This window comes from Aythya ferina (assembly GCF_964211825.1).
Source record: "Aythya ferina genome assembly, chromosome: 3".
NCBI lineage: Eukaryota > Metazoa > Chordata > Aves > Anseriformes > Anatidae > Aythya > Aythya ferina.
In genome coordinates, this window is record NC_140298.1 from 73,917,441 (window position 1) to 73,945,291 (window position 27,851).

The 27,851-nt window shown below is 35.3% G+C and overlaps 1 protein-coding gene across 6 annotated transcripts in view; it reads right to left on the bottom strand.

Annotated features, from left to right (window-relative positions):
* The window catches only part of HS3ST5 (heparan sulfate-glucosamine 3-sulfotransferase 5), a 204,007-nt gene that overhangs the window by 162,818 nt on the left and 13,338 nt on the right, over window positions 1-27,851 (bottom strand). The window contains exons 1-2 of one of the 6 annotated variants that reach the window (XM_084514588.1): window positions 24,295-24,497; window positions 23,743-23,814 (exon numbers count right to left, since the gene is read on the bottom strand). The exons of 4 other annotated variants lie outside the window; for them this stretch is intronic. The gene's annotated coding sequence lies outside the window, so the exon portion shown is untranslated. Of the gene's footprint in view, window positions 1-2,400; window positions 2,473-23,742; window positions 23,815-24,294; window positions 24,498-27,851 lie in introns of those variants that run through there. One more of the 6 variants, XM_084514591.1, reaches the window with a different exon arrangement.

Here is a 27,851-nt window from a genome sequence, read left to right on the forward strand (position 1 = left end):
AGAAACAAAATAAAAGATGAAAAGACAAAAACCAATAAGACAAAACCAAACCAAACCAAACCAAACCAAACAAAACAAACAAACAAACAAACAAACAAAAAACAACAGAAAGGGAGGATAGGATGAAAAAACTCTTCTTTGATCCCTGTGAAAATTAGCTTCCAATAAAAGAAATATATGCAAAGTGATAATATTCAATGTAAAAGATCTTAAGTTTTTGACTTTCTGGTGCCCTTTTTTTATTTTAACTGTCTTTCTCCACTTTTGTGTTTCCTTTTCTGTATACTTTACTACTCTTGCAACTTATTTATGTCCTTGGTTGCCTCATGCAAGGTCAACTATTATCACAGCATCCTCCCAAATACTCCCACTCTGTCCTTCACCAAACTCTTAGAATGTTCTGTATACATAACATGATATATTATCTCAATATCTTTGTCAAATAGGGCATTATGCAGAGAGCCAAATAAGCTGTACAGAGTGCTGAACTCCAGTAATATGCTGAGTGTAAAAGTACATGATTGTTTTGTATTCAGATTTTCTGTGGACATCAAACTCTGAAGAAAGACCAAATAAAGGAGCTTCATGAATAGACTTTATAATTTTGTGAGGTAAATCAGGAAGTAGCTGGTACTCAAATTAAAAATAATAATAATAAAGAGACAAAAGGTTTATTTTTATTATTTTTATTTTATTTCTAATTTTTTCCCCCTGAATACAATTGTTGAAGAATACAAATCTTTCCTTTACATGTCATCTTTGCGCAAATTTAACAAGGCCTTGCTGGAAGGCAGCAGGTCTAGCAAAAGATAGCATTTCAACCACAAGCAACACTTAGGAATGATGGGTAGATATCAGGGCACATGTGATTGTTCATACTATCCATAATATTGTTAAACTTAGGAGTAGGAAACTAGGAGACTGATTCTACTCCCAAAGCTTTTATTTTAGTATATATTTTAAATTTTATTTTATTTTATGTTATTTTATTTTATTTTATGTTATTTTATTTTATTTTATGTTATTTTATTTTATTTTATTTTATTTTATTTTATTTTATTTTATTTTATTTTATTTTTAATAAATAGCAACCAGTATATGGAAACTGGCCTCTCATTGTCTCTTCAAATGTTAATATGACTTCAGAATTGAAGCAAATCTGTTAATTTCAGCCTTGTGGGTTCTCTAAGACATTTGTGCAAGAAATCACTTCTTACATGATATTCCCCAAAAAATCTCAGAAGAGAGCTGTCTGGGGAGAATTTTTCCCATAAGCATAATAAAAGCATATGTCTTGAATACTTATTTCGGGGAAGGAAACATATATTGGATATGTAACAGTGCAAATCAGGCATGACTACGTAGTCTTGTTGGATACTAAAGGTAAAAAAAAGACATATAAAAAAGATTTCATAATTGGCTAATCGTTGTTATTTGTTGAGATTAATAACATACAGGACCCTATCCATTATAGCACTCTGTAAATAATTTTCTTTTATTAAAAGCTGATTATCCACCTGTTAGAATCCTTTAAACGGTTCATTGGAAGAGAAGGGAAACTATTCTCTGCTTCAGCCAAGGAGGGGGCCAGGACAGGGTTTCTAGTGTCAAGAAATGTTGCTGACCTGGTAAAGTGAGGGAGCTTCAACTAATAAAGCAGAGTTATGTTTCCTTTCATTCAGATTTCAAATTCTTTGAACAATGAGAATGTAGCTAGGCCTAGCATTGATAAAATCAACTATATCTCATGCTGCAGTAAGACAACACTCACCCTCTCTCTGCCAAAATCTGATCTTGAAAGATGCTAAGCCCCAAATAACTTTTACGAACTTCCAAGGGAACAACAGTTCCCAAGAATTTCTGGAAAAGCCTATCCTTGACCAGTTAATAGTGTACATATTACAATTATAAGGGGAAAAAAATAAAGCCTTTGTCACCTTGAGGAACGCCTTTTGACATTTATAGATGAATACATGCTGTGTGGTTTATATATTTTTATGTCTTCTGCAAATAGAAACATGTCTAAATAACATTAAAGCCAAGAAAATGCACAAAGACAGAAGATATAATTCCTTTCCCCAAACACATGCCATCAATACTTTCTTTCCTTTTAAAGCTGTGTAAGCATTTATATATCACTCATAAAATTATTCTGCAGTGGGCAGAAAGAAGACCTAAGCATTGTCTATCTTGAAGTAAGTTCTTGTTACATCTGTGTTGCTAGAACAGACAAAAATGCAACTTCCTGTGTCATCAAGGCTCAAGAAACAGAAATACAAAATCTACTTCTGAAACATTGTTAAGGTATTCAAAAGGACACTTCGTTATATAACTGCCTCTATAGCAGAATCTCTATTAACTAGTTATGTAGGCATTTTCAGATGCAGTTTGCACACTTACGCCAGCAGAACTTAGTATGGGCTGAAACTTGCAGCAGTAGCTTCTCACACTGTCCTGGCCTCTTCACAGTACCTGCCCATACATTGAAGAAATAAAGATCTTGCACATCTTAACACCAAATAATATATGCCTAAGCATTCCAACTGAAATATGAGAAAATTTATTAGAGATTAATCTGGGCTCTTTATTGGTTTGTAAACAACCACTAATTTATGAGGACATTGCTGGCTGATTTCAAATCTGACCTTTTCTTCCTTATCCTCTAAAATACCCGTGCCCATTGACTTTAATAAGAATTTTGGACATGCAAAAATGCAGGATTGGGTCCATACTATTCAGACATAATTGAAATATTAAAAGGTTATTCCACATATGTAGTGTTCTTGACTGCAAAATTTTATAACTAGAAGTACTTGGAAAGCATTTTTATTGTAGCAAATTTACTACTTGCAGCCAGTGATTTATTTCATTCCCTAATGTGCTAAAAGGTCAATAGCCTAAATTTATCTCAGAGCTTTTCAACAGGTTATGGCTTCTACAGCATGTTCATACATCAACTACCTTTAGATGCTAATGTTCAACCTAATCTCGAAATTTTTCAAGTTAATGGGAATTCCTTTAGATCTGAACTTTGCCTTTTTTCTCCTGTTGTAATCTGTGCATAAAATCACCTTGCAACAAGATGGTACATTCTCATTTTTTTGCCTTGTTTTGAACAGCTTTTAATTTGGAAAGACTGTCTCTGAGTTTACTGTGCCTGACTGGTTTCAGCTCAATTGTTTCCCTAGCCAACAGAGCATTTCATTTCTCCTGAAGGTCACCGCAAGCTGCCAAGGCTTTGAAACATACCAGCTTTTCATTCATGCTGCAATGTAACATTGCATTACTATTAAGATAAATGGAAGCAGGCATTTGCGTATGACTTTTTCTATCAACAGTTACCAAATTTATTATAATACAAAATAAATTGGGCCATCAGTGAATGAACAACTTGTAATGACATGCCCTCTTTGATTTCAACCTTTTCTTCAAATCACTAGAAACGAATTCTTTCATTTTAGTGATTTGACAATTTTATTTTATTTATTTATTTATTTATTTGGTACAAATTATGCCATGATGTCATCTGCTTGTGGAAATGGCTCTTCCAACTGTAGCACCTCTAGTTGCAACAAGCCAGAAGTGCAGTTAACTGCATGGATCCAAACTCTCCCATAAAACAAATATAGTGGCCATCTGTTGGAGGAGGGCAGCCATTAACAGTTTTAAGAGTCTGGATGTGGTCCAGCATTGTGTATTCTGCCACTGACTTGAAATGATCATTTTAATCAACAATAAACATTTTAAAACTGGGTCATCAGGTAGCTCCAAAGCTTATGTTGTTTGTAATCAATACATACACTGCTTACTCACTGCTAAAAGGCAAGCTACTCCATTCTGTTTTCAAGCTGAACGATTTTTAAGTTTGTGTGCTCTTAAGTTTTCAGAATTCATTTAATATGAGAAATAGCTTAAAACTCTGTTAAGACTCAGATTCTAACTAAAAATCTGAGAATGGAGAGTTTGACAAAATAAACTTATTTTCTTGACAGTTCTGCTGGACTTTTCAACAAAGTAGTAAAATACAGTGTTCAATCATGACCATAAGAATAAAGAATCTCTAGGAATCTGCAATAATATTAATGCTAAAGAAAATACCTTGGATAACACAGACAAAATGTGGAGTCTGTCCAATCGTTATTTTATTCCATTTGAAAGACAAAAGAAGAAAGAAGATTGTTTCAGGAACCTTACATCTTTCCAGTTGAGTATTGTGTTCAAAGTTGAACTTCCGACTGCATATAGAAATTTTTAAGGAATTCTTAGATCTCCTGTGGAAGGAATGGGAAACTCATTGGCTAGATGTGGAAATAAAATAATGTATGCACAACGCTGTAAGTGTCCTCATAAAAGCCTGTCAACACCTTTACTTTTTTACAACTGCTACCTTGGTACTGCGAATTATGCTTGGCTCTGTAATAGTCTTGTCTTACAGATAAATATTTACTAGAATCAAAATCAAGTAATTTAATTTTATTCATGGTTTCAGTCAAAACTAAGTGCAAATCTCAAGCAGTGAATAACTAATACATTGCATCCAGTCCAAGATGGAAAACCTTGGCTGATGATTAGGAACAGAAGGTAAAGGAGGGTGGCTTGCTTTACACTCTCATTTTGTATTAGTTCCTTATTTAAAACTTCATCTAATTAAATACTATATAAATATTAGAATAACTAAGTATTGTTTGCATTTGAATTTCAGGTACAGAAACCTGAAGTAAGCTTCCATGTTTGAGCAATTGCACTAACGTATTTCTAAAGTAAATATTTTAGAAAAAAAAAATAGCCTTTTGTGACATTTCAATCTATCAAAGCATCTGTATTACAGATGGGTTACTTGCTGTAAAGAACTAATTAAATAATTCACCTCTGGAATTGATCTGGTCCTAATCCAACTGTTAGGTCACCTTTCTTATACGACTGAAGTTCTGAAATGTAAAAGGAAGCCAAATTATATATAATTATTTTGGTTTAAATCCTTCTCAAAACATGAAGAAAACATGCTCAAGCACACCAAGCCTAGGAAAAAAAAAATAAAAAAAAAAATAAAACTAATTATTTTAATGTTTTCCACTGAGGAAACAGAATTTTTGATCAAGCACCATGGGTGAATTTTTTATTTTTTTTCTTTTGATCTTTCAGTGGCGTAATTAAAGGCTTAAGTCCTTGAACTTACAGAAAATCTGAACAATTTCTGATCCATCAGGAGGAAATCCTCTTGACCAGTGGCACTGATATTCTGTCCTGAGGATTAAAGTTACATAAAGAATGATTTTGAAGTCATGCTGCCTCAGGCAGACATATTCTGTTGAGGTGGGTGGCAGGTATATACTGGGGAAATCACCTGAACAACACTGCTTTAACCTAACCTGCGTGGTTAGGATGTATGCAGTGGATGTGTAAGTACGTGTAGTCTTTCTCACACTCTGTTGGGCTGATCCTGGTGACTCTACTTTGTATTTCATATAATTCATTTTACTGGGGTATTGGTTGAAAAATATAATGATAATGATTTACAAGAACTTTTTTTTCTTATTTTAGGTACCTTGACTTGCTGTCCAAATATGAGGTTAATCCAGAAGTGGTGGGCAAGCATGTATTTTTTTCAACAACTTCACTGTTGTATGAAATGGGTGAAAAGAAAGTAACAGAGAGACACTGATTTCACCAACTATTTCAACAATAACTGGAGGTGGCAATAGTTTTGTGATACATTATTTAATAACCTTTGTTTAATACTTCCCAAAATAACACATAAGATGGGCTTGATACACCTAATTTAGATGTGCCATGTTTACTAAGTGCTAACCAAATGAGGCATAACTGGTTCATAGTTCAGGCATGAAGTATATTGGAGAAAAATACTTCCCAGGCTGCCCAGGGAAGTGGTGGAGTCACCATCCCTGGAAGTCTTCAAAAGACGTTTAGATGTAGAGCTTAGGGATATGGTTTAGTGGAGGGCTGTTAGCGTTAGGTTGGAGGTTGGACTCGATGACCTTGAGGTCTCTTCCAACCTAGAAAATTCTGTGATTCTGTGATTCTGTGAAAACATACTTACTGGGGTCTGCAGAGCTACCTAGAAACCCTGTTTCTTTTTGCTTCTTCTTTGGCTAGAGGTTCTACCCCCACTGCAGAGCCAGCAATGCAGTTCATACAACTGCTTCCTCATCCACTGCAGATGAGATCAGCTTTGTACAGCCTAGCTGATAAAGCCATTTCCATAGCTTATTCATTCTGCCCTGGAAGCTAGCTAGGGATTCCTTCCACCACATCTCTTGGAGGGGCACTGACAAGCATGGAGCAGTGAGCACTGTGAAGTTTTCACCATGGCACCAGGAAGAACCAGGCTACTATTTCATTTCTCTGAGCCCTAAAGGGTGCATATATTGCAGGTCTGCAGGGTGCAGACAGCAGGTCTGCAGTTAAGGTAAAAAAAAAAAAAAAAAGTTCCTATTATTAAGAAAAAAATCCAAGCACCTACCTGAACTTTGCCTAATGCTATCTTTTATTCACCATAATCTTGCTCAATGAAAAACAAAAGAAAACATCAGAAAGCTCTCTCTAGCAATTTATTCTCATTATAGTTTGGCATCCTGGCTAATTAAAGAGCCTTAGGTGCCAGATCAACAGTGTTTGCAATTTGTTTCTCCTGATATGCTGTTGCATAAGAAAGAGTTAACTCAGAAAGATGCATAAGGTGAAAGAACAGGGACAGCAAGATGTTAGGAATCTCCAGGATAAGATATGTGATATTATGTTGGTTATGTATTAGAAATCCCCAAAGGGATTTTGCAATATTTAGTAATAAGAGCAAACACCATTAAGGGCTTTACAGAAGATGAGATTTTCTGCACACCTCTCATAAAAAATCTATTAGACACAACTGAATGAGATCTCACTTGCTTTTTTTTACTAGATGATACTCTCATCACAGTGTATGTGTGCTCGAATTTTTGCTGTGGTTCACAAAAAGCTTAGTAACTGAGATACACAGATCCTACAGAAATCTCAGGTCAGATGCAATAGTGCTTTTTTTTTTTTTTTTTTTTTTTTTTAATCCCACAGAATGATATCCCTTGTTCTGTTTTCAGCCTGGATAACTTTTATAGAATTAATGTAGAGAGCAGTCAAATGGTCATGCTGGAGTAATCGAGGAGACAGAGTAATCTGATAGAAGAAGGAGTCCAGATAAATGTGACTGTTTTGTTATAGGCAGTTTACATATAAGCTAAAAGTAGGGAAGTAATTTTACTAGCAGAGCTATTTGTTATACTGATAGAGGACAGCCATCAAGAAAAAATTATGCACACGAAATCCCAGTATAACAACATCTCCAGTAGGGCATTAAGCTGGCACAAAGTACAAATCAGGATCACTCTGAGCACAGTAGCAGAGCTTTGTCACACAGAAAAAGAGGGGAGGCTTGGTGAGCTATAAAAAGTTCCTCTCTAAGGGCTTGTCTGTGTTCTAAAAGCACAGATGTTTTTACTTAAAACTTATATGTCACTGGTGTAACAACTCATGTGAATGGTCTCATAATGGAATAAAAATGGTTAAGTTTGGGGGTTGTTTTGTAGTTTTTCATTTTTCATTCAAATTGAAAACAAAACAAAACAAAACAAATCCAACTTAAATATATTAAAATGAGAGAATTTACAAATGGACTTATTCCTGTAGACTTACAGCATTTAAAATGCTATGTTTGTTAACACTGCTGTATTTTCCATAAGCTGGCAAGACCACAATGCCCAACCACCCCCCTGTAGTCTGACTGTACTGAAAGCAGATGTATTTAAAACGGTATGAAAAATGTGCTGCTGTGAGGAATGTTAAGCCACCTTCTGTCTAGGGCATATAGTAGCACACACCTTCCTCCCTAAGTGCTATGAAGAACTGCAAACTTTTCAGAAGATTACAGAACCAAGAATTGCCAGGGTAGCATAAAATAAATATCCCAAATATGCAAATCCTTCTATATTCTGGAACTAAATACCCTCAAGAATTAAACATGGCAGTTTCCTGATAAGCAATAGACTTTCTCCCACCCACTGAAAAGAAGATAAAGGCTCCATATAACATATGTCTGGATACATTCAGGTCATACATAGTGACATAACACAATATGCCAGAAATTATTAAAGGGATTCATATAGTTTGGCAGAAATGAGGAGGGGAATTCATAAAATTTTAGCATATATTCAGCTAGACAGCACATCTTTATTGAATGAAAATGCATATCTAATAAGTGACCACTCACTTAGGAAAGTTGTTCATTGGAGGTGATTTATAATGTTATCAAAAAAAAAACAGGAATACAAAGTCTGATTCTTTCAAATGTCAGGAAGGCCTTCAATAAAGTTAGAAGGGCCTGCTGATAAAGCTGTACACTACAGGTAAATTGGTAAACCCTAACAATGGAGATAGAGCAAGCATTATTTCCTTCCTTTCTTCCTTTCTTCCTTCCTTCCTTCCTTCCTTCCTTCCTTCCTTCCTTCCTTCCTTCCTTCCTTCCTTCCTTCCTTCCTTCCTTCCTTCCTTCCTTCCTTCCTTCCTTCCTTCCTTCCTTCCTTCCTTCCTTCCTTCCTTCCTTCCTTCCTTCCTTCCTTCCTTCCTTCCTTCCTTCCTTTTTACAAGCATTTATATATCCGGGCAGATGCTATCATATTTACGTCAGTCAGGATGGTGAAAATATCTCACCCCTCCTCAGCCCAGCTATGTCAGCAAATTGTTTTAGGGGCAAACTTAGTCTAAGAAAAGATATTATCAGAGACATTTTATTCCATTTTAATGTCTTGTTTTAGTAAGGCTTACTGGAAATGATATGTGCTTTGTTGTATTAGATTTTGTTTGCTAGATATCAATATAAATTATACTTAGTATTTCAAGCAATTGTCATTTTGTTTTATCCTGTCACTCTTTTTCTCCCTGTTTTTCCAAGCCCTTCACAACAGTATGCTATTTCAGAAGGTAGTGTTTGTTTGTAGGGAAAGATACAAATACCAGTGCTCAATATTGTATGAGAAAAATATATTCTCAAGTTAAAAAATGCATGATAAAAAATGACTTTTATGCCAACTCTGTACAGAAGTGCACATCTTTAGTTAACTTCAAACACTAAATTGTGATTTTTAATTTGCATAAATATAAACATGACAATAAAAAATTTGCATTTCATCTAGTTTCTTTAGGTTTTCTTTGTAGGTAGTGGAGAGAAATAGGTACTTGCAGGACATTTCATCTATTTCCTATTTGAAACAGGCCAAATGAATCACACTCTAAACATGTACCTGTCTTTCTGTTGAATATAAAGGCCATCCAAGTGATACATTATAAATACTGAAAGTTAGTGTTACATGCTGTTTTGTTTAATATGAGCTACCGCTTTAAATAAGTATTTTATAATTACTTTGCAAACACAAAATTTGCATCACCTACAAATTAAACTGATGATATATTCTAATGATGAATTTCCGTGTAGATGCCCATCTTTATTATTTCAAGGGACTTCTACTTCATCTGTTACTAGTTTACAAAGGCTTTGTTTGTTTTTATTCCTAAGCATCAACCAAACAAACTCACCCTGGTTTCTGAAAGCCAAGCTGTGCTCTTTCTTTTTCACACATCATCACCAGTAATAAAGATTCTGAAGGCAAAATTAAAACCCAGCTAATGCTGGGCCACCCCACTGTCTTTAGATTAGGACTACAATGGAATTGCATAAGTGCAATTGACTGGAACTTAAGTAAATAAATCTGGTCAAGCTGAAAAAAAAATAGACAGACTTAGCTCTCTCCTTATTACCTAAGTTGGTCTATAGTCCTGCCAGAAGCCTAGATTTTAAGTCCTCTAAAGTATTCTTTGATAATTAAGGCTTCTCTAATTGGCTACCATTGCTAAATTTAAATGTGTAAAACCACAATGAAAACAACAACAACAACAACAACAACAAAACAAACAAACAAACAAACAAACAAACAAACAAAAAAAAACAAAAAAAAAACAAACACTATTAAAATTTCATCTTCCACAAGTAAAAAATATATATGTATACATACATGTATATGTCCATGAGTTATAACTAACCAGAATATCCATGGCTAGTTTTCCATTGTTTTGGGCAATTCTTCTTATATAGAGAAATGAACATCCAATTTTAAGCAGCAAGTTAAAGAGGGTCTAAATTGCGAGTTCTTGACAAAAAGTCCTCAAATAAATCAATAAGGAAAAGTCACCCTCCTGAATAACTAAGTGACATAAAACCAGTTAATTTTCAGCTTCTTTCACACAAGAGGGGAGAAAGAAACATGGTTTTCTAGACCCCTACACAAAACAGTACTACAACAAAAGTCAACTTCAGTACTGAACAGCATAAATTATAGATCCACCTCCCCACAGGGAAATAAATAAATAAATAAATAAAAGTATGTTTCTGTCTAAATTTAGCTGCATAATCAATCTTATGAGGCATGTGGGAAGAATGCTGTTCAAGACAATGGGCGTACTCCGGAGTTCAAGATAAGAAAGGATGGAAGGCACAAAGTGTTAGGAGAGAGAAAACTATAATCTCTTTGACACAAGTGACTATGTGACTTCTGCATGGCACTGGCATTGAGGGCATGAAACAAAGCAATGATCCCTACAGAGTTTATATAACCTCATTTTCAAAGTCACTGAACCCATACATCTCCTATTTATCCTAGTAAAGCAACAGTACTTCAAGTGAAGCCATAGGTCTAGAAGAATGCTTGATTCCTTGCTTTCAAAAAATGGTCCACTACCCAGTCCCTTTGCTTCTGCCTCTGTGAATGTCTAGGTCATTTACATCTAAATTAGCATATTTAGGAAATCCAAAATCACAATGATCCTGAAGAAAAAATAAAACACAACACATTTTTTAATAACCTCATGTTAAGGCAATTTTGCACTTCTGTGTATTTTAACAATATTTTGTTGCTGAGGACTTCAATAAGTACACAGGGGCACTAATTAAAGAAATCAGGGAAGAAAGGGGAGAATTACAAAGAGGTGTTAAATTCCAAAGGACTGCACAAGGCAGAAGATATTGAGAGATGTTTTTGTTTTTCTCAACTAGACTAGAGTTTTGAATTTCACATCTAATGACAGCTCTTCTTAATAAAGCCAATCTATTAATTTTGTAGGCTCTCCAAAGTTATTAGGAAGTGCTAAATGAATATATTACAATATCCACTTTATAAAATGAATCACTGATCCAAGTACAATTTATTCTGTAATGGTGGAGGAAACATTCATCTAATTCTTTAATAATTTTCTGGTAACTCTGGAAAAAAAAAAAAAATCTATAGCTCCCATCTCTTTTCAAAAATGGTCACAGGTAAAAAGATGTGGAAGTTAACAATTAGAGGAATTTGAGAAATTAAATTAAATACAGATTATCCAAAGACAGGTGTTTGGCTATAACACTCCAAGTAATATTGGTGTCAGACATCATCATGTAATAGCCACATACATGCACAGTATCTGGAAAGACATTGAAAAATCTTTCTTTTTTTTTTTTTTTTTTTCTTTTTTCTTTTTCCTTTTTATTTTTTATTTTTGTTTTGTTTTGTTTTGTTTTTTTTCCTAATAGCAGATTTCCTCAGTTCAATAATGAAACTGATCACTTTTGACATTTAGGCTGGCATTTTTGCATAAAAGTTTCTTCTTCCTCAATATTTTTTATATTTGTTGATGGACATAGATCAAAGCTTCCAAGAGCTACTTTATGCATTCAGGGAGAACACTCTTTCCACTTATAAATCCATGTTTGGGTGGAGACATAAGTGTGTAGAAGTATATTTACTATTTCTTAGGGGATTTTTTGAGATGCTACACAGTATTGAAAAAGAAGAAAGTGACAGTGGGAACAGAGGAGTGATATTTCTTTGGGGAAAGGGGTGGGTGTAGGCGAGTTCCTATAGGCATACAAGCTGTTGCCTCACAGCAGAGTGACCTGAGAGAGGCAGCAGCTCCCAGCTCCTGCTGAGTTCCTCTGGAGCAGGCAGTCTCATACTGCGACAAATTATCTCTGTATGAATAATATCATTAAGCAAATGCAGAGAAAAAAAAATAAATTGCCATTCAGGATGCAACTATTTGCCTAAAAGAAGTGGTAGCATAGTGTTCCACCTCATGACAGTTTCTGCATTCACTGGAAAAAAGTTTTCTTAAAAATAACAACAACAACAACAACAAAAAACACAGAAGACATACCTACTTAAAATTAGGATGAATTGAAGCGTTATATTCAATTTTATCTATTTTATCTAATATCTTAGAATGCTAAGTAAGGTACTCTGTCATAGCTAAATCTGAAAGGGTACATAATAACAGCATATACAGTTGTGTTTGCTTCAGATTAAGCACTTTCCTAATGCATTACTGGACTGCATAAATGTCTCTTCCAGCTTTCAGTTATTCATTCTAATACACAATGTTCCACTACTTCCACTACTCTTACTGAATATATAATGTAATACAACGATTATAGTTTTCATTAAAACAACTTTCAAAATTCTTAAAGAGTTAGCATCATTCAAAAGCAAAAAATATATTACTTTCATGAAACTTTCAAAGCTGAAGTCAAATTTTGTTTTACACCTTCTTAAGACATTAGCCTATAGTGTTTTCTTCATGATAACAAAGTAGTTTAATGTGATATGAAAAGCTGGTGTTCTTCCAATTTAAGATCATTTGCTTCATTGTCAATGCATATATCCCCTTTTTCTTAATGAGGAGTGATATACCTACTGGGACTTTAGAGATTGGGGCATTTGTAATGGATGGCACAAGATCCAAGCTAGCCCATAAAGCTCTAAAGAGAGATACTCTCCTTCAGTGTAAATTTATTTTTGTTACTGTAAACTTTTAAAAAAGGTTCTTTTATATGAACGTGTGTTATAGAGATATCAGCTAATACTTCTGTCACCTAAAAAATGTTGACTGACTGTTCTTTCCTGTTTCAGTCTGGTCCATAACACTGTCATTCACTTACCACAACCTCTCTATCAGGAGTGATGTATTAGAAAGGGAAGGAAAAATGGTCAAAACCCTAAAGAAGGTCAGACACTAGGTATATATCAGAGAAATCTAAACATCGCAGCCCATTTTTGATACATGATGTTAAGATATGACTGAGATAATTATATTCTTTCCTAAATGGAAGGGAGAGGAGAGAGGTGTGTCAGAGAGCTAGAACTGATCTTTTGAATGTTATACCTTGTGACAGGCATCGCCAGTCTGTACAGCTGGCTTCATACCCATCAGGGACTCTGGTAGAGTCAGCTTCAAGTAGCAGAGTTGTGCTCTGACAGATTACTTCTCATGTCAGTCATGCAGGCTCTGTGACCTGGATGAGAGTCCCCATGTGGCCACCACACTGCTGAAAAGCCAAACTGTCCAGTGAGATGCTTCACGGTATTCTGCAGAGCAGCTTTGCACAACCTCATCAGGTCTGGACTGGATACTTCACAATAATTATTCTTGCGGAGAGACTGGAGTTTTCAAGAGACTCAAGATGACTTTATGTCATCAAGTCCTTATATCCAACATGGATGGCATAAAGGCCTTATATCTATGTTGGAAGAATATATTGCTCCTTCTGTTGCTATTCTGATAGTGTGAGGCTAGAGTAAGATCCATGATACTAGTGATGAATAAATGATCCCTCCAATGGAAAACATGCTGTAGTAAACCTTTATTATTATTATTATTATTATTATTATTATTATTATTATTATTATTTATTATTATTATTTATTATTATTATTATTATTATTATTTGTTTTGTTTTGCTTTTCTGACTCTGAGAATTGCTTTGAGGACTTTTATTTTAGACAACACCTACAGCCCAGAGGTAATAGTGGTGGATAGCACTTTTGAGTTTCTCAAAATCTTGATATTAAACAAGTAAGTAAGTAAACAAATAAATAATGTTACAATGTCATCAGGGAGCATGAGACCATTAAAACTTTTGGACAAGTATCATTAGAGCTTAGGGAGACTGTGCATATGGGCAGGGGTCTCTCCTTTCCCCACTAACCCTCCAGTATGCAGATAATTCTGCCTTGCTGTAGCTGAGACTGTAGTAAGCTACAGCATGAGGTAGCATTGAGCCCTCTATTTTTCCTCCAACTATGCGGGGTTTACTAACTGTCTATCTCAGCGGCAAAAAAAACAACAAAACACACACTACCATCCCAGGCAAGGGCAATGTTACATTTCTGAGTGATATTATTTCCTGCTTGTTTTCAGTCTCCAAAGAGGGAAGTGTTTAGCTGGTGGTGAGCTGTGCTGCCCTGCCACATAATGGTCTCCTCCCTTTCTTGCAATTTTTTCTTATAACAAGACTGTTTTCAAACCCTTTTTCTCAGTGAGATCCTATCATCAAATCACTGCTTCCTCAGAGCATGTTAAGGGCATGCAACAGATAAGGACCAAGCCATCTAGTTGTCTGTGCTAAAACAGGTGAGGCACTGAGATTCCCCAAGAATATGCAATGCTGATTTAACACCAATGCAGCCTTTGGAAGCTGACTTTTTTCAGATCTCTTCATGATAATTGATCCTTCTGGCTCCAGTTTGTCCAGGAAGGCTACAGCAGCCTGGGCTAACTACAATATGGCATCATGACAGGGTCAAAGAACCAGATCTCCTGCAGAGACCAGCTGAAAGCTCCTGGCCAAAGTCCTGCCAGAATTTGGAAGAAGCCAAGGCCTCAGCCTCTGTTTTCATGGGTTCCCTAATTATCGTGATTTGACTGACTATATAATTCACAGATATGCAGTACACCCACTGGTCAGCCTGGCTGGCATTTTACAGTCCTGAAAACATATCAGAAACACCTTCTGTCAAAATTGTATCACCAGAAACAAATCCAAGTAAATCCATCAGTTCATGGCTAACAAACCTTCCACAAATTCCTTCTTACTATTCATACCACAGAAAAAGACTCATTAACTCTGAATGTAAGTATATTGATCTTCATCATCTCTTGCATTTGGACTGCTGAGTATTTATATTTCATAAGATAAAAGACAGAGAGAACCAGTTCACTGCAGGAATACCTATCCTCTGCTGTTTTCTAAAACACAAGATGAAACATGTCTGTGTAACTGTATTTTTTAATCCTAGCTCTACTTCTAGAATGATCTTATTGGATTTTAAAAGTGTAAATGTGATGTTATGGATTGCACAATGTAGTCTCTACCTTGTGCTGGGGTAATTCTCAGTTATATTATCCAAGTGGCAGGCGTTGGAATCAAGCATAACGCAGAGCTTGTGGTAAAGGGATCGCAGCAACAACATTTCAGAGGGAGCAGCAGATGCTCTGATCTGCACAGGCCAGCTGTGCTGTTCAATAGAAAGGAAAGAGTGCCCAACACCCTGTCTCCCTCCGAGTCAAGAGCACCACTTAATATCCCCAGGCACATCTGTGCTTGAGGACTCTGATTGCTCCTGTCCTCATAACGGTCAGTAAGGTCACCAAAATCTTCAAATTCATTATGGTTTATCTTTATATGGTAACATTGCCATATTACTGTACCATATGTACCACAAGTATCTCATTTAAGTTTTGTTCTTTTACATATAGTTGATTTTACTGTGAAAGGTTTGATACCCTGCAACAAGTAAGCATTGATCTGAATAGGTAACTTTAGCTTTTTATGAATTGCTAACATCTCTACAATTATTGTTCCTCAAAATTGAAAATGTTTCAAAAATTAAACTACAATAAGAAATGTAGACTTTTGTAGAGGGCAATGTACATGCCATACTATATTTGCTAGGATTCTAAAGAAATAATAATATTTTCATTTAAAATTTTATGAAAAGTGTATGCAAAATATTAATTAATCAACTGGAATATAACCAGGACACCAGAGCTGGACTTCCATGCTCCCATAAAAAGTACCATTGCATATTTGTTGCATATTTTTCCTATGACATGAGAGGTTGAAAACTTTGCAGAATAATGCCCAAATGAAAATCAAACACAGTCTCAAACTAGGACATTGTTTCATTGGTTCCTTATGGGGGAAAAAAAAATAAATAAATAATATCACTAGAAAAATTTGTTTGGAAGATCTTGGATATTTTTTTTTTTTTCAGTTCTTTAATTGCATCAAAATTGAGTAGTAACTGAAAATCAATAATGTAATTCATAAGACAAAAGCCTCCTTTCAAATCAAGAACTTCTGACTTCTGGCAGTGTGATGTGTTGTGGTTTAACCCTGGCAGGCAGTTCAACACCACACAGCTACTTTCTCACTGCCCCCAGCTGGGATGGGGGGAGAGAATCAGAAAGGTAAAAGAGCCAGAACTCATGAGTTGAGACCAAGACAGCTCTCTAGGTGAAGCAAAATCTGTGTGCACAAGTGCAGCAGGACAAGGAATCCATTTGCTTCTTCCCATCTGCAGGCAGGAGTTCAGCCACCTGCAGGAGAGCTGGGCTCATCCGGCAGCAAAACTCCTTGAGAAGACAAATGCCATCACCCCAATGTCCCCCCTGCCTCCTCCTTTCCCTCAGCTGCTATTGCTGAACACGGTGTCACACTGTGTGGGACATCCCTTTGGGCATCCTGGGCCAGCTGTCCTGGCCACGTCCCATCCCAGCTCCTGGGGCACCCCCAGTCTCCTCACTGGCCAGGCAGCACCAGGAGCAGGAAAGGCCTTGGCTCTGTGAAAGCACTGCTCTGCAGTGACTGAAACATCCCTCTGTTATCAACACTATTTTCATCATTATGTGAACCTCTACAAAGAAAACTAACTCTGTCCCAGCCAAAACCATGACAAAGTACAGAAGTCCTATATAGCACCTATTTCTGATACAATGTATGTGGAAACAATTATTAAAAATATTTATTGAATATGTATTGACCACTAATCAAATTCCCAACATTTTGAAAAGATAGTAGATCTTTGATATAGATTTTAGATAGACATCTACAACTCTGATAATTCTTATCATAGTTCTTGGTTGGGACTTTTATGGACTTCAGTAAAACATATAATTAAATACATAAGTCAATCTATATTAAAAGCAAAACAAAACAAAACAAAAATAAAACAAAACAAAAAACCTGCTCTTTTAATATTGTAGTATATTACCCAGCTACATCCCCATCTACTGTCATACATTTTCTGAGTTTGTTACTACTTCATGGGTTAGAGAGGTATTGTTGCAGTTTCCCAACACAGACTGACAGAAATCCCTGTTTCATAACGTGAAGCTCTCAAATCAAATTTTTAATCAAATAAGTTTTTCAGTTTGGGTTTGAAACATGACAAATTTGCTTGAATGACTCATGTTCTGGAACTGAATGTTTGTGCACCTAGAATGTTCCTTTAGGAGATTCAATTTTTTACACATGGAAAACACCTCTTTTCTTTTTGCCTTTGAGATCTTCATACTTATATTGAAGAATTTCATGCTAAATAATAGCAATGAGTTGATATCTTTATGTTTAGTTGAGTTTCAGTTCTGAACTGTGAAAACAGTTTCCTCTTTAAGGTCTATGAAAATTAATTAGTGATTCTTCTTATTACTTTTAATATATATTATTGATGATGAACACTGGAAAACACCAATAAGAAAATCAGAATTTCTGTCTTCAAAATAAGTCTCTGACTGCATGTGAGAATGAAGTGCATGAAGCATGGATTTACTCAGTAAACAATAAAAAGAAAAAAAAAAGTTGCTCATTAGAGAACTTATTCTAATCATTGTACCAAATGAGTCAAGATTCCTTCTGAAAAGGTATAATGTACTCACGTAATTGAAGTCTGAATCATAATGCATCCACGTAAGTGGCTGCATTATGGGCTGAAAGTAAAATATCTGCCATTTGTGATATGGTTGCTTACTTGCTTATTGCTTGGTTAAAAGACAAGCTACTAGTTTGACGTCATGATGTCTCTTTTTTTTTTTTTTTTTCTGGATTTGCATGACTAAAAAAAGGTATTTCAAACTCCACAACTGAAAGCAGTGGCTATTTTTGAGATCTGTTCTCCTTTTATACAGACAAGCTGTTAGTGCAACCAACAATTATATACATTCCCCATCATTGTACAAAAAAAAAAAAGAAAAAAAAAAAGAAAGGATTACACAATACAAAAAGGATCATTAAGAGAGCCAAAATTAGTCTACTAATGATTCAATATGACAGTTTCATTATGATAATGCAGATAAAAGTGATAGTGAACTCCTTTTAAATTACTTCTGATATGTTCTGAGAAAGACCAATAAACCAACCTAGAATACACTAGCTTATGTTCTTTTGTAATAAATTTATCATAATGGTACATATGTAAGCAGCTATATATTTTTCCCTTTTACACCAAATGTTCAGGACAGTATTTTGATCTAATTATATTTCACCTAATTATAGTTCATCATCAGATTTAATGGTATGTCATGGATTAACAGAATAATTTGATTTCTACACTGTTAATTAGAATGTACATTTACTTGATTATGGAAAGTTATACATGAATTACAAAATTAGTATTTATTTATTTATTTTAAAATAAACACTTATGCCTGTGTCTAAGAGCATCTGTAGACAAAGGAAATTATTCAAAAATATATTTAGATATTTAAAATCAACTAATAGGTTTCTTGGGCAACTATGCTCTACTATAGACATTTTAAAAGTTAAAAATTAGTTTCTAATACATTAGTCATTCAAGTGTGACAGTCTCCAACATAAACTTGGAAGAATCAATGAATTCTCAGGCTAGTTAGGTCCCTCATCTCTTTCTCCCAATACACATCCATTGCACTGAGGCAAAGAATGTTCCCCATCCCCAGAGTTCACCAATGTTTCAGCCCATACAGAAACAAAACTGAGAGTGTGGGGCTTTGTTTCTAGGCTGTTGTGGTGCAAAACCACATGTCCCATATCATCTTACAGGCATGGGATAAACAGCAGGGACCCCACAACCAAATAAAAGAGATATTTTCAGGATTTTATGGGATAGACAAGAAAACAAGGCCATTCCAATCCAGAAGATGCAGCTAATAATCATACAGATGGCCAGAGATCATTCTGTCTAGTCACCTGTATACATGCTGCTGGTGGTCAGATAGACAAGCTGTTCTGTGGTTCAGTGATAGATGACGTGCTGCTCTGTGTTCATGTCTAGCTGAAATCAGTGGTCAAGAGAAGATTTTCACCTCTAGCTTCTGAGCTGGAAATAATATCAGGTCCTCTAGTTTAAATGCAGATGCTGACAGTTGCCATGTCAGAAAGTGTGAGTATGTCAACAACAAAACTGTAGCAGCCACTTTGCAGGCTGCAGACAGTCATGGGGGCAGTGGCATATGACACTATGAGCTGTGCAGTAAAGTATGAATTGTTGAAGAGCGGCAGCAGTCATCCATAGGGACAAGCTGGGATTTCATTCTTTCACAGTGACATAACCATCAGCACTGTTTGCAGACACAGCACGGGAGGCAAGACAGTGCAGTAATTATTATAGTGGGTGAGGAAGACCAGTAAAAGAAAGTTTTTTGTTTGTTTGTTTGTTTGTTTGTTTGTTTTTTTCCAAATGCATAGCAGGTTAAGCTTCTGTGGAAAATGGCAGCTCACTATCATGTGGGAATGTCATAGTGTGAAAGCAACTGTAAGAAATGCTGCCATTTTGGGGACGGTTTGATTTAGGAACATTTTTTATTGCTTTAACACCTCACAAGAGTTTTCCTGTCTTTTCCTACTTTTCCTTTTCACTTTCACAAACTCAAGTGCAATCATACTATGCAAATCTATATTCTGCCAGAATTTAACAGAAATATCAGTTACTTGTGCACAATTGTAGAATACTTATAAATATTCAAAGGAAATAAGCATAATATTCAAAGGTCCAAAGTTTCGCAAAACAAGGAAAGACTCAGCTGGCTCCTTGATTATCATGGCCAATATCCAAGTTTAAAACCTCAAAGCATTTTATAGGAGAATTGTGTAAATGCCATAAAGAGAATGAGAAACATATTAGCTTTCCTAGTCCTTTAATCTACCCTCCCCCCATCCCCAGTCCCCCTTTAATAAAAACAAAGAACTAAGTAATACCAAACATCCCCTCTTCATATGCAATATCAGTATAAACAAAAAGTCACTTCCAACAGGTTGATTTGCTTTTATTTCTTCTAGTGCACTAGACTACTCTGATTTCATCCTGGGAAAGAAGACTCAAGGAAAAGCAACATGACAACTTAATACTGTTGAAAAATAAAATATTGGGAGGCATCTGGTTTGGGTCATAACAGTACAAAATTGGAGTCCTTTAAGTAGTACAGGTTCAAACATAATGTCATAATATTTGGGAAAACTTGGCTTCATATTATATTTTCAGAACCCCTAGACCGATAGAAAAACAGGCCACAGGTGGAAAATATGTAAATAAGATTTTCATCATCTAGTGACTGAACCACATATCAAAGAATGGATAGGGCTAATTAGCAACTAAGGCAGCTGTTGAAAACTTGCCTTACGTGGGAATCTCAAAGGGATGCCTGCGCTGCAGTCCTGCTGGGAGCACAGCTCGTGTCACACCAGCCCACGTAAGGGAAAGCCACCACCACAGAGAGCCTGCTGTGTTCCCACATTCTCACCCAACATGGAACTTGTCTCAGATCACAGGCACTGGGTGGAATGGGCAGGGAGAGGCCTGTTTTCAAAGCAAGGTATAATTACTGGTATGTTGGATATCACAGTCTTCATCTGGGTTTACTGCTTGGTTATACATGAACACTCCTACCTTTCCATGCCACAGATTCTTCTGAGATAGTGGTGAAAGTCCTGCAGTTAACACTACCAGATTATAAATGTTATGCCTGCTCCTATGCCTCTCTTTTAACCCTGCCTCAGACTGTGCTTGGAAAATTACAGTTAGCCAGTTAGTACCTGTTAGGCCACCTAGCTGCACATGTTAATTTTGAACCAAAAGGATCACTGCCTCTTTCAATTAATTGATATACTTTTGCCAGTTCCTCCTGCCATCCTCAGATAATTTCCATACTTTTTCTTAACCATATATGTTCCTATCTATGCCATGAAGAACAGCGTCTACAACAGAACTTCCTCCACAGATCATGATTGTTTCTGTGCTGATGCAGGACATTATCCATCCTCCTCTCTGAGGAGCAGCAAGGGACTAGAAAAAAGTGATGTACATGGGGTGTTGCTGGAAAATAACTGTCTGCATATAGATACACTTTTTCTGATTTCATCCTCAAGGTCAATAAGCATGCCAGGGCTTACCACTTAGTACATGCTTTGTCTCATTCATCATTCATAAATGAGTCAAGAGGGCTCAGGATGAAGGTACTTATGGACACACTTCTGTATTGTGAGTATGAACTCTATCAGTTGCAACTTAGCAGCCTCACTGTTGTGGCTAAACCTTACCCCATCTCCATGCTCACACTCCCCCCTCCTCACACATGCACACACTTCACTTTTCAATGTAATAAAGCTTAAAATCTTAATCTAGTTTAGATTATTAAAAAAAATAAATAAAAAAAAAGAAGCCTGTACATCTTGCCATAGACTTTACCTTTACCTATACCTGGAATGACTGTTACCAGTGTTGCAGAGGCTTTAATTAACATTTTATATGACAGGTCAAATCTTTAGACCTCAATGTCCTCCTAAAGCAAGGTAAGGGTTCTAAGTTTAGCAATAACTGTGCTCTAATAATGGGATCGTTCTCCTCTCACCATTCTGGAAGCAGAATATGCAAATTACCCTTCTTCTAAAAATCCCCCCCGCCCCGTAAGAAATGAACACTATGGAGTAGCCATCTTGAATTAAATAAAAAATAAATAAATAAATAAATAAATAAAGGAAACTTCTACTGTGTTAGATGAGGGAAATTACCTGAAGAGTTCTTAGATTGGATATTTTTAGCTGTTTTTTTTTTTTTTTGTTTTTTGTTTTTTTTTGTTTTTAATATATATCTTTAAAACTCATTTTATGAAAGAATACCCAGAAAAGCAGGTTTCTTGTTTAGAAAAGTAATATAATTTGGTCTTGATGGTACTGTTCAGTAAAATTCCTTTGTTGCAGGCATTGTTCAGCTGGTAGGAGTATGAACTAAGACATGAGATAGATTTATGAAAGTGTCTGTCTTGTCAGAGAGAAGCCTGTGGTTTAAATCATACTAAAAAATGTCAGGAGATAGTGACCAGTTCTGGTACAGACATTTTCCTCTTACTAGTGGAAAAGTGACCTTTTTATGGAGTATTTTAACACTTTCAGTATTATTAGGTATCTTAAGTCTCCTTGTAAATTATTGGAATAGCACACTTTGAAAAAGGAAAATGCACAGATACACGAAAGGGAGGAAAAAAAACAACAACACTCAGCTATATGAAAAGCTAATTCATTAAAATATACATTTTAGGGGAATCTACAGAGCAATGAGCATTAATGATAAAAAAGGCTAAACATTTTTATTGTAATTTATACTCTTGAAATGCTTAAAGAAAATATTGATAATAAATTAGTATTAAATACTTACATAGTAGTAGCTGAACATCTTTCCAAAACTCAATCCCTACTGAAATGTAATCTGTGTGCATCTCTGTGCATAAGTTGGTTTATGTATGTAAAGAGAGAAAAGGACTGAAAAATGTGACTAAGAATTTAATGTCATGCAAGGATGCTCACACTGGCAGACCCCATGGATGTGCTCTTATGAAAAACACAGATGTGATCATTTCATGAATATATGATCATTAAAAAACAAAACAAACAAACAAAAAAAAAACACAGATATTTTCATAAGCTTTCAGTGAATTGTACATTGTGCAGGTGTTCTGTGGAGAGAACCTCACCTTTTTGCCTGTTCTGATACCTCACTGAATCACTAAAATAGCATTTGGTAATGCTACTAAAATAACATTTAGTAATCTATAGAAAATTAAAATATAAAGCTTATATATATATATATATATATAAGTATTAGAAAAGAATAGGTCTTGGGATGTGACAAAAAAATCTATTGTAACGGTTTCTACAGTCATTTTTTAAAATGCATTTCAAGTAGTAATTCCCTATTTATTTATTTATCTGAGATTAATATAATGAAGAAAATCTCCAGGAAAATTATTTGAAAGATAGGATAATGATTATTTTAAGAATTTCTTATTATCTATATTGTCTTTATCTCACTTTTCTTCAGAAAGTTTCCTATAACACAGAAGATCTTTTGCAATTGATTGGAAAAAATCTGGAATGGCTTAGTTTTGTTGCAAGATTCAGGCTATCGGAAATGGAGACAAAATTCTTGCAGAGGCAAATAGAATGCAGATAGAAAGAGCAATATGACTATTCACACCTAAAATTAGACTATGTCAAGTAGTAAAATCCAATTGCCAGTCACTGTCTGCAAAAAAGACATAATCTTTTAACTCAAGTTTTTTTTTTTTTAATTTTTCTTTGTCATTGTCACAGCTAGACTTTTTTTATTTCTTTGTCTCCCCCTCCCCCCACCCCCATTTTTATTTTAAAAGAAATGACAGAACTTCTCTTCTTTCAGAGAAGCACCAGAGAAATGCCTTTGCCAGGTTTCAGTAAAGACTAAAATGTGCTGACACAGATTCTAAGGTCAGAAGGAAACAATATAATAATCTAGTCTGACCTTTTCCAAAACACATGGCACAGAAAATCAGGAGGCAATATTTGCAATAAAAGTTACTTTTGCTAAGTTTACATTTACGCACAATGACAGCTTTAATTTTCTCTCACTGAATGGATTTTCAGTAGGATTTTTCCAAGGTTATCTGGTGATGTTGCTGTAAAGAAAAACATGAGAGGAAGGTATGAATTGATAATAATAATAATAATAATAATAATAATTAATAATAATAATAATAATAATAGATTTATCAGTTTAAAATATGCTGGCTGTGTATTACGCAATGTCATTTAAGTGTCTGTCTCAGATATGGACTGCATTATTTTCTGTAAGAAATCCACAGGACAGCATTATTCTTCAGTGAAAAGCAGGAAATGCACATTAGGCATCCTTTGTGTTAAATATAGAGGACAATATATCCCTCTCATTCCGTTGCATGCTTAGTATGTTCCAAAAAAAAATATACAGAACTACATTTATGCATAGGTTTAAAAAAAATCTTACAGTATTTTTGAAATGCTTTCTTGCTTTCTTTTTGAAATGCTGTGTCTCAGCCAAATGTCAATGGTAATTGACATTGATAATTGACAAAATCCATTGTAAGAAAGTGTTATTTGTGAAATGATTTTGGATGTACCTTTTTCAGCTTTCCAGACTTGGAAGTTTCTTTTTTCACAAGCAGTAAAAATATCCAAGACTTTTGTTTTTTTAACGATTAATGTGATTATTGAGTTCTCCCTGTATATAAAAAGAGAAACATTTTTCCTTGAACATTCCAGCTACCTACAGTAATAGGTTAATCTAGGAAATTTTATTTAATAGATATTTTCAGAACCTTATAACTCCTTCAAAACTGAGGTTGGCATCCTCACAGTTATTAAACATAACTAAGGTGGTTAGAACTATCCCAACGTTGATATTTTTATGGCTGGCTGGTGTCACTGAGTGGCTCTGTTATATATAGTCTTCCAATCTCTTCTATCAGACTGTTTAGCTTTGGTTATGAAAAGGCAGCAATCTTCATCCATCAGCTTTGCATAAGTAACTAAGGAGTTTGTTACTTTTTGTTTACTTTTATTGAAAAGTAAATTAAAAAATACACATACAAATTAGGTAGGAGTTTGGGTCTGTGACTCCAAGAAAGAACTAGGTGGTTTCTGACCTCCACTCAGGAGAGACATATCTTCACCCAGAAACAAGTTACATGTGGAATAGATCTAGATTAACTGCCATTCACTTATTTTCCATTAAAAAACAAACAAACAAACAAACAAACTGCAAAGGCTCCAGGTAGCTGTAACTCTTCATAAGCAAGTCATGTCAGGGTGCATTCTCACTGTCTGCTTATATGTGCGAGAGCTTTATGCATTATACTCAGTGACATGTCATATAAAGTTTGAGAGGACTTGAGTTAATTAAAAAAGGTAGTTATGATCTGTTAGAATTATAATGACATTTTCAGAGTGACAATGCAAAATCTTTCTAAAGAAATCACAAGACCTCAGCATAAATAAACTGAGTTGATAACATTTATTGGCAGAACAGAGGTATAATCTCATTAATATTTGCAAATTTCAATTACAGGGAGGGCATGAGTATGTTAAGAAGTCACCATTTTCCATTATGATTGCAACAAACACCAATTTATTAATCCATCATCTAATTTTGAACAAGGTGAAAGTCTGATGTTAGTGAGAATGATATATGATAAAGTAGATTATTTTTGCATAGATGTAATGTTACTTTCTTCCCATGACATTGAAATTCTGTGTTAAACTTTGAGAGGGAGGAAAGGGTAAGAAAGCATAGGTCATTCTTCATCTAAGTGAAGAATTGAGATGGATCACTTAACATGATGAAAACAAGTAATACACTATTTTATTATTCAAGATCTGGATCTGTTGGATAACAATCACACTTGCAGTTTACAAAAAACTGTATGTGTATTCCCAAGAGGAAGAAAAAGGTAATTAAATGACATTTTGATTATTTATTTATTTATTTTCCCAGCAAAGATATCCCCAAATGAGAAAATGAACAATTAATCAAACAGGAAGATTCCATTCGCATCAGGGCTCCAACTCATGGAGGACCATAGCTCAAAACAGGTATCTACATATCAAAAGACATAGAGCATTCTAGATATGCATTAGTATCTTCTACACAATTACATGCTTATAGAAATTAACATCACATTTTCTATGCCAAAGTAATGGATTATTTGTGGTTGTTCTTTTTTCCTTCTGTTTTGTTTTGTTGGTAATAAAAAAAAATATCGTTACTTTATTATTTGCACGATTTGGAGCATATTTGTACCAAAAGACCACTTTAAAGAATCAGGACTGTTAGCTACCTCAACAAACAACCAAAAAAAAGTCACCCAGTTCCTAAGGAGTCAATGATGTTAGACCAGGACAAGGATAAAATAAGCCCTCTGAAGCAAGTCCTGCCCTCCTTCTAGTCAAAGAGCAGAACTGGTGTATTATGAATCACACATCTAGCACAAAAGCAACCATTCAGTCCCAGAAAGAATAGCTTGCAGATGTCACTGCCAGGCACAGTTTGCTGTCAATCTAAAAATAAGACACACGACCTTAGAAGGAACCAAAGAAGCATTCTAGAAACTCTTTGCTAACTGGAGAAGGGCTGGACATATTTCAAAATTAATAAGCTTTTTCCAACACAGAGTATATGGATAATTGTTAAACTCTTTTTTTTTTTTTTTTTTTTTTTTTTTTTTTTTTTTTTCCTAGAGCTTTCTGGAGTACTGAGAAAAGACTGGCTCTGTGACTTATCTGAGAAACTAGAGAATCTCTTTTTTCTCACATGCTATGAGACTGTAGCAGCCATCCTAAACTTTTACTTCATTCTACCCCTGAAAGCACAACAGTGAAACACATCTGTTTTGGCATTCTTCATTAAATGTGATAAAGAAAGAGAGATTGGAACTACAGCCTCATCACCTGTGATGGAAGATGTCACTCTGTCTCATCAGGGTGTGCAGTGTGAATGGATTTGGACTCATGGTTCCTTGGAGGGAAGATAAATACATTTGGTGGCAGCTGGTAGAACAAGGAATATATTGAGCTCATTCTCCTTTTCCCTCTGGCTCAAAAAGACCCCGTCCCAGAGGAGAACCACTCCAGTCAAACTGAGTAAGATGTGCTGTGAGCTGGGAACTGTTTCCAGTTTTTCAGAATTTGATTTCAATATTGAGAAGGTTAGATCTAACATATCTCTAAGGCTATCAACAAGAGACAGTTCAGATAAAACAGAAAGGTACAGTTGCTCAAGGCCTTGTTAAAACTACCTCTGGGTAGCCTTTATCCCTAACGATCCAGCAGAACAGATGGCTAACGGGTTGCACTCCTTGCCTGGAAGCAGTAGGGACTTTTGTGCCCAAAAGCTGGTACCATTCTATGGCTGGATGCCCACTGCAATCTGGGGTTTGGAAATATTCTGAGGGCAAGAGCAGGGTCAGACAGGAAGAGGAAGGAGAGGACCAGAGGAGGAACCCAGTGGGTTGAGCTGAATGACAAAGTTTCAGCAATACTTGTGCAATTGAAGAGCCCACAACGGAAGAAGCTGTAAAATATGGGCTGGAGGACATGAGAATCACTATATGATAAGAATCAGTAAAAGGACAAGGTGGGGCACCAGGAGAAGTGAAAATACTGGAGAAAATGCATGTAAAATACTTATACAGAAATTACTTTCTCAAGACAAAGAGGGTGATAATCTTTGCATAATTCCAGATTATAAAAGGATAATTTTCTATAAGGGTTTGAGAGTAATCCCACATATTTGAGTAGGCAGTAAAAAAAAAAAAAAAAAAAAAAAAAAAAAAAGCAGAATGGTTTATTCAGATGCAAATGTTAAAATTACGGTAACATTGAAATCAAACACTTAACAATCGACAGGGCAGATACTTAGATAATGAACACTAAAATAACTGCTTGTATCTATAAATTCAGATTCTTACCCTACATTTTTATTAATTTTAGCCTGCATATCAATGTGCTATTAGCTGAACTGAGCTCAAAATTCTCTGTGCAGACTTAAAGATAATTTTTGAAAAGTATGGCCTTCTGAGGATAGTTACTTAAAATTCAGAAGGTTGCCCAGGATATCAAAGTGAGTCCAGCATTAGTGTAATTTTTCAGCCTGACCCCCAGAGGCCTACAGACTAAAATG